The sequence below is a fragment of the Triticum aestivum genome, chromosome 5D (assembly GCF_018294505.1).
Source record: "Triticum aestivum cultivar Chinese Spring chromosome 5D, IWGSC CS RefSeq v2.1, whole genome shotgun sequence".
Lineage (NCBI taxonomy): Eukaryota > Viridiplantae > Streptophyta > Magnoliopsida > Poales > Poaceae > Triticum > Triticum aestivum.
The window spans coordinates 479,683,042-479,691,120 of NC_057808.1; positions in this window are offsets into that span (position 1 = coordinate 479,683,042).

An 8,079-nucleotide genomic window follows, 5' to 3' on the forward strand; every position below is an offset into this window, starting at 1 on the left:
CTAGATTGGTTTTTCTTGCAATGGGAGAAGTGAAGGAAATATGCCCTAGAGGCAATAATAAAGTTATTTATATTACCTTATATCATGATAAATGTTTATTATTCATGCTAGAATTGTATTAACCGAAAATTTAATACATGTGTGAATACATAGACAAACAGAGTGTCACTAGTATGCCTCTACTTGACTAGCTCGGTAATCAAAGATGGTTAAGTTTCCTAGCCATGGACAAAGAGTTGTCATTTGATGAACGGGATCACATCATTAGAAATGATGTGATTGACTTGACCCATCCGTTAGCTTAGCACTATGATCGTTTAGTTTATTGCTATTGCTTTCTTCATGACTTATACATGTTCCTATGACTATGAGATTATGCAACTCCCGAATACCGGAGGAACACTTTGTGTGCTATCAAACATCACAACATAACTGGGTGATTATAAAGATGCTCTACAGGTGTCTCCGATGGTGTTTGTTGAGTTGACATAGATCGAGATTAGGATTGTTCACTCCGATTGTCGGAGAGGTATCTCTGGGCCCTCTCGGTAATGCACGTCACTATAAGCCTTGCAAGCAATGTGACTAATGAGTTAGTTAAGGGATGATGCATTACAGAACGAGTAAAGAGACTTGCCGGTAACGAGATTGAACTAGGTATTGAGATACCTGAAGGAAATATGCCCTAGAGGCAATAATAAAGTTATTATTTATTTCCTTATTTCATGATAAATGTTATTTATTCATGCTAGAATTGTATTAACCGGAAACTTAGTACATGTGTGGATACACAGACAAATAGAGCGTCACTAGTATGCCTCTACTTGACTAGCTCGTTGAATCAAAGATGGTTAAGTTTCCTAGCCATAGACATGAGTTGTCGTTTGATTAACGGGATCACATCATTAGAGAATGATGTGATTGACTTGACCCATTTCATTAGCTTAGCATACGATCGTTTAGTATATTGTTATTGCTTTCTTCATGACTTATACATGTTCCTATGACTATGAGATTATGCAACTCCCAAATACCGGAGGAACACTTTGTGTGCTACCAAACGTCACAACGTAACTAGGTGATTATAAAGGTGCTCTACAGGTGTCTCCGATGGTACTTGTTGAGTTGGCATAGATCGAGATTAGGATTTGTCACTCTGATCGTCGGAGAGGTATCTCTGGGCCCTCTCGGTAATGCACATCACTATAAGCCTTGCAAGCAATGCAACTAATGAGTTAGTTGCGGGATGATGTATTACGGAACGAGTAAAGAGACTTGCCGGTAACGAGATTGAACTAGGTATTGAGATGCCGACGATCGAATCTCGGGCAAGTAACATACCGATGACAAAAGGAACAAACTTATGTTGTTATGCGGTTTGACCGATAAAGATCTTCATAGAATATGTAGGAGCCAATATGAGCATCCAGGTTCCGCTATTGGTTATTGACCGGAGACGTGTCTCGGTCATGTCTACATAGTTCTCGAACCCGTAGGGTCCGCACGCTTAACGTTCGGTGACGATCGGTAATATGAGTTTATATGTTTTGATGTACCGAAGGTAGTTCGGAGTCCCGGATATGATCACGGACATGACGAGGAGTCTCGAAATGGTCGAGACATACAGATCGATATATTGGAAGCCTATATTTGGACATCGGAATGGTTCTGGGTGAAATCGGGATTTTACCGGAGTGCCGGGGGGGGGGGGGGGGGGGTTACCGGAACCCCCCGGGGATTAATGGGCCTTGATGGTCCCTAGTGGAGAGAGAGGGGCCGGCCAGGGCAGGCCGCGCGCCCCCTCCCCTTGAGTCCAAATAGGACAAGGAATGGGGGGGGGGGCGACGTCCCCCTTGCCTTTCCCCTCTCCCACTGCTTCCTTCCCCCTCCTAGTGGGACTAGGAAAGGGGAGTCCTACTCCCACTAGGATGAGGACTCCTCCTATTGGCGCACCCTGGTAGGGTCGGCCGGCCTTCCCCCTTGCTCCTTTATATACGGGGGCAGGGGGCACCCCAGGACACACAAGTTGATCAGTTGATCTTTTAGCCGTGTGCGGTGTCCCCCTCCACCATAATCCACCTCGGTCATATCGTAGCGGTGCTGAGGTGAAGCCCTGCGCCGGTAGCATCATCATCACGTCGTCGTGCTGACGGAACTCTCCCGCGAAGCTCTGCTGGATCCTGAGTTCATGGGATGTCACCGAGCTGAACGTGTGCTGAACTCGGAGGTGCCGTGCGTTCGGTACTTGGATCGGTTGGATCGTGAAGACGTATGACTACATCAACCGCGTTCTCATAACGCTTCCGCTTACGGTCTACGAGGGTACGTGGATGACACTCTCCCCTCTCGTTGCTATGCATCACCATGATCTTGCGTGTGCGTAGGAATTTTTTTGAAATTACTACGTTCCCCAACAGTGGCATCCGAGCCAGGTTTATGCGTAGATGTTATACACACGAGTAGAACACAAGTGAGTTGTGGGCGATACAAGTCATACTGCTTACCAGCATGTCACACTTTGATTCGGCGGTATTGTTGGATGAAGCGGCCCGGACCGACATTACACGTACGCTTACGCGAGCCTGGTTCTACCGACGTGCTTAGCACACAGGTGGCTGGCGGGTGTGAGTTTCTCCAACTTTAGTTGGATCGAGTGTGGCTACGCCCGGTCCTCGTGAAGGTTAAAACAGCACATACTTGACGAAATATCGTTGTGGTTTTGATGCGTAGGTAAGAACGGTTCTTGCTCAGCTCGTAGCAGCCACGTAAAACTTGCAATAAAAAAGTAGAGGACGTCTAACTTGTTTTTGCAGGGCATGCTGTGATGTGATATGGTCAAGACATGATGCTAAATTGTATTGTATGAGATGATCATGTTTTGTAACAGAGTTATCGGCAACTGGCAGGAGCCATATGGCTGTCGCTTTATTGTATGAAATGCAATCGCCATGTAATTGCTTTACTTTATCACTAAGCGGTAGCGATAGTCGTAGAAGTAATAGTTGGCGAAACGACAACGATGCTACGATGGAGATCAAGGTGTCGCGCCGGTGACGATGGTGATCATGACGGTGCTTTGGAGATGGAGATCAAAGGCAAAAGATGATGATGGCCATATCATATCACTTATATTGATTGCATGTGATGTTTATCTTTTATGCATCTTATTTTACTTAGATCGACGGTAGCATTATAAGATGATCTCTCACCAAATTTCAAGGTATAAGTGTTCTCCCTGAGTATGCACCGTTGCGAAAGTTCGTCGTGCCGAGGCACCACGTGATGTCGGGTCTGATAAGCTCTACGTTCACATACGACGGGTGCAAGCCAGTTTTGCACACGCAGAATACTCAGGTTAAACTTGACGAGCCTAGCATATGCAGATATGGCCTCGGAACATTGGAGACCGAAAGGTCGAGCGTGAATCATATAGAAGATATGATCAACATAGTGATGTTCACCATCGAAAACTACTCCATCTCACGTGATGATCGGACATGGTTTAGTTGATACGGATTATGTGATCACTTAGATGATTAGAGGGACCAGTCGTCAACCCGTGCATTCGCATGGGCTAGTTTAGTAATGTGCAATGGGTTGAGTTTGGAGACTACATTTCATTTACCGGGATTAATGAAATTGGTAATTCCCAAATTTCTATTGTAACAGTTCCATCTTTAGATCTTTTTATAGAGAAAAGGAACAGTTGCACGCATCAGCGACCATTTGTTCATACTGTTTATCTTGTTCAAAAAAATTCTCATTAAAAGACAAAAGCCTTGTCCATACCTAATAAAATAAAATCATGCATAGAGAAAATGGTCATTCGGTCGAGCTTCTGTACATGTCGAGATGGTTGCACTTCGGTGCATCTGCTTTGCTTCCATCACATCATAATGTATTGATCTAAACATGTTCGCTTTCCATATATTAGTCATTTCCTAAAAGTAAAATGCTAATATATTAACATATAGACAAAAGTAAACTTTTCTGGTCCCTATTTTGAATTCACATGCAATTTGGCTAATAAGGTATATACAAAAACCTTACTGAAATAATTTGGTATATAATGGAACCAAAAGAAAATATGAATCCATATGTAGCAAAATACTGATACAATATTTACCTGATATCTTATTTATCTAACCGAACAAACCGATGCACATACCACGTATCCAGTATCTACACCGCATATATGTCGTACCAAAAAATTAATATGCATGTTATTCCTAACGTGGTAGTTTGCCGAGTTCTCCATTTTTGAAACTTGGCAATGGTTATTTAAATGTTTGTCGAGTGCCCGATAATAAGACCTCGGCAAAGTTAATGATTGCCCACGTCCACCCAACCATGTGACTGTTTGCCGAGAACAGAGCTCGGCAAAGACAATGCCAAGTGGTTTCTTGGCTTTGTCGAGTATGCTGGAAACTCGGCCAATTCGGCGATTCCAGTAGTGACATGGCATTAATAATAAACTTTATCATGTTCACGTTCCATAAAATAACTATCTTTCCTAAATGTAGACTATTCTTGGGTGCACACTTAGTTTTGTCGCTTGTATGTAAGATTGACCTTTATAACATGGCACCCTGGGATTCGGTTGCAGTCAGTTGGGGTACCGGAGGTGTATTGGGTTTGACTACCATAGACTTGTTTTCATACGTTTACATAGGTTTGGGTTATTGGGCAAATAATCTGATTGTATGCTGCAAAATAACAAACAAAACATGTTTAACATATCCGTCTACTCTCAAAAACCAAATATTTATATCATATTTTTACCCTAGATTAACTTACAAAAATTATAGTGTATGGACTTATATTAAGTTCAATTGTTACTTATTAGCAAAACAAAATTCAGTACCCTATCAGTCAGAAAAACAATTCGAGATACGATAGGCAACTCTAACCTTTGATGTATTAGGCAATGCAAAGTTGGCAAGACGGTGGCCTGATGAGATATATGATTATGCATGAGCCTATTTTTCATGGTGGGATTGCCATAGTTCTGCTCTGATTCAGTCTCAGGCATTCAGAAAGGTTAATTAGAATCCCTCCAATTTTGTGATCTGGTGGCTTTCGTGGATAAGCTTAAAAGTTTCTTCCTGCATGCATAATCTATTGCATGTAACATGAACAATGATAAAATGTATTGACTTGCCTATTTAATTAGTTAATGAACAACAATCGTCCATTGATGAACGCTACCAGCAAACAAATAGCTTACAACGGTGCATACTAAAACACACTGTAATTGAATAATAAAATATTATACTACCTCAGATCAAAAGTTTCTTCACACGCTTAATAGTGGAAGGTCTTGTATTGCAATTCAGCGACCAATTTTGTATAATGTGTGGAGGCACCAAATTATATAATCAGTAGATGATGTTCATCACCTTCATTGAAATCTCGCTTTTCTCAAATTTGCCATTGGATCTATCTCACTGCATTTTCTTCATCATCTGCAACGCACAGAGAGAGAGAGAGAGAGCGGGGGGCAGACAATTTGATGATGTTCATCACCTGCATGCAAATCTCACTTTTCTCATATTTTTTCGCTGAGAAAGATAATTGCGGGGGAGAGAGAGAGGAGATGCTTGCGGGAGGAGAACGCATGGAGGTTATGCGATGGAGACCACGACCAGGACCATAGCGAGCCTGCGGCAGGAAGGGGCGATTGAGACCTCGGCCAAGAGCTCTCGATCAGGGTTTAGGCTGAGGCGATTTTTTGAGTAGACGATCGTGGAGGCTAGGGCAAATAGATCAGGACTCTGATTCAGGCCGTGGAGAATTTTTTTTTCGGGGGGTGGAAGGACGTGAGGCTCTTTTGCGTACAATTGAGATTGGATTTTTTTTGGGTGGAAGGACGTGAAGCTTTTTAGGTACAGTTGAGATTAGATTTTTTTTGACAACCGAGAAAGGATGTGAAGATTTTTTTTCTAGCTGAGGATTTTATGATCGTATCTACACCGTAATAACTCGGTCCCACCAGATGAACGGCTCGTAAAATCTGATTAACGTGGGAATTTACGGGAAGTCAAGAATTAGTATAGGTATAGATAGATAGATAGATGTCTATCTTAGTGGGAGTTCTTAAGTAATATGATTAATTGAACTTTAATTTATCCTGAACTTAGTCCTGGTAGTATTAGCAGATCTATGTTGTAGATCAATAGCTCGCATTTACCTCCCCTGTTTTATTTTTGATATGTTCCTAGAGAAAACTAAGTTGAAAGATGTTAGTAGCAATGATGCGGATTGGATCCGTGATCTGAGGATTATCCTCATTGCTGTACAGAAGAATTATGTCCTTGATCCACCGCTAGGTGACAGACCGATTGCAGGAGCAAATGCAACCGTTATGAACGTTTGGCAAGATCGATATGATGACTACTTGATAGTTTAGTGCACCATGCTTTACGGCTTACAATCGGGGCTTCAAAGACGTTTTTTGAAATGCCACGAAGCATATGAGATGTTCCAAGGGTTGAAATTAGTATTTCAGACTCATGCCCATGTCGAAAGGTATGAGACCTTTGACAAGTACTTTGCCTACAAGATGGAGGAGAATAGCTCAGCTAGTGAGCACGTGTTCAGAATGTCTGAGTACTACAATCACTTGAATCAAGTGGGAGTTAATCTTCCAGATAAGATAGTGATTGACAGAGTTCTCTAGTCACTATCACCAAGTTACTAGAACTTCGTGATGAGCTATAATATGCAAGGGATAACGGAAACGATTCCCAACCTCTTCGTGATGCTGAAATCGATGAAGGTAGAAATCAACAAAAGCATCAAGTGTTGATGGTTGACAAGACCACTAGTTTCAAGAAAAGGGCAAAGGGAAGAAGGGGAACTTCAAAAAGAACGGCAAGCAAGTTGCTGCTCTCGTGAAGAATCCCAAAGCTAGACCCAAGCCTGAAACTGAGTGCTTCTACTGCAAAGGAAATGGTCACTGGAAGTGGAACTAACCTAGATACTTGGCGGATAAGAAGGATGGCAAAGTGAACAAAGGTATATTGGATATACATGTTATTGATGTGTACTTTACTAGTATTTATACCAACCCCTCGGCATTTGATACTAGTTCAGTTGCTAAGAGTAGTAACTCGAAACGGGAGTTGCAGAATGAACAGAAACTAGTTAAGGGCGAGGTGAGGATGTGTGTTGGAAGTAGTTCCAATATTGATATGATCATCATCGCACACTCCCTATACTTTCGAGATTAGTGTTGAACCTAAATAAGTGTTATTTTGGTGTTTGCGTTGAGCATGAATATGATTTGATCATGTTTATTGCAACACGGTTATTCATTTAAGTTAGAGAATAATTGTTGTTCTGTTTACATGAATAAAACCTTCTATGGTCATACACCCAATGAAAATGGTTTGTTGGATCTCGATCATAGTGATACATATATTCATAATATTGAAGCCAAAAGATGCAAAGTTAATAATGATAGTGCAACTTATTTGTGGCACTGCCGTTTAGGTCATATTGTTGTAAAATGTATGAAGAAACTCCATGCTGATGGGATTTTGGAATCACTTGATGCTTGCGAACCATGCCTTATGGCCAAGATGACTAAGACTCCGTTCTCCAGAACAATGGAGTGAGCAACAGACTTGTTGGAAATAATACATACTGATGTATGCAGTCCGATGAGTGTTGAGGCTCGCGGCAGGTATCGTTATTTTTTGACCTTCACAGATGATTTGAGCAGATATGGGTATATCTACTTAATGAAACATAAATCTGAAACATTTGAAAAGTTCAAATAATTTCAGAGTGAAGTGGAAAATCATCATAACAAGAAAAATAAAGTTTCTACGATCTAATCGTGGAGGAGAATATTTGAGTTACGAGTTTGGTCTTCATTTGAAACAATGCGGAATAGTTTCGCAACTCATGCCACCTGGAGCACCACAGCGTAATGGTGTGTCCGAACATCATAACCGTACTTTATTAGATATGGTGCAATCTATGATGTCTCTTACCGATTTACCACTATCGTTTTGGGGTTATGCATTAGAGTGTAGCGACCAGACCTCAAACAGTCTGTGCTGCTGTGCACCA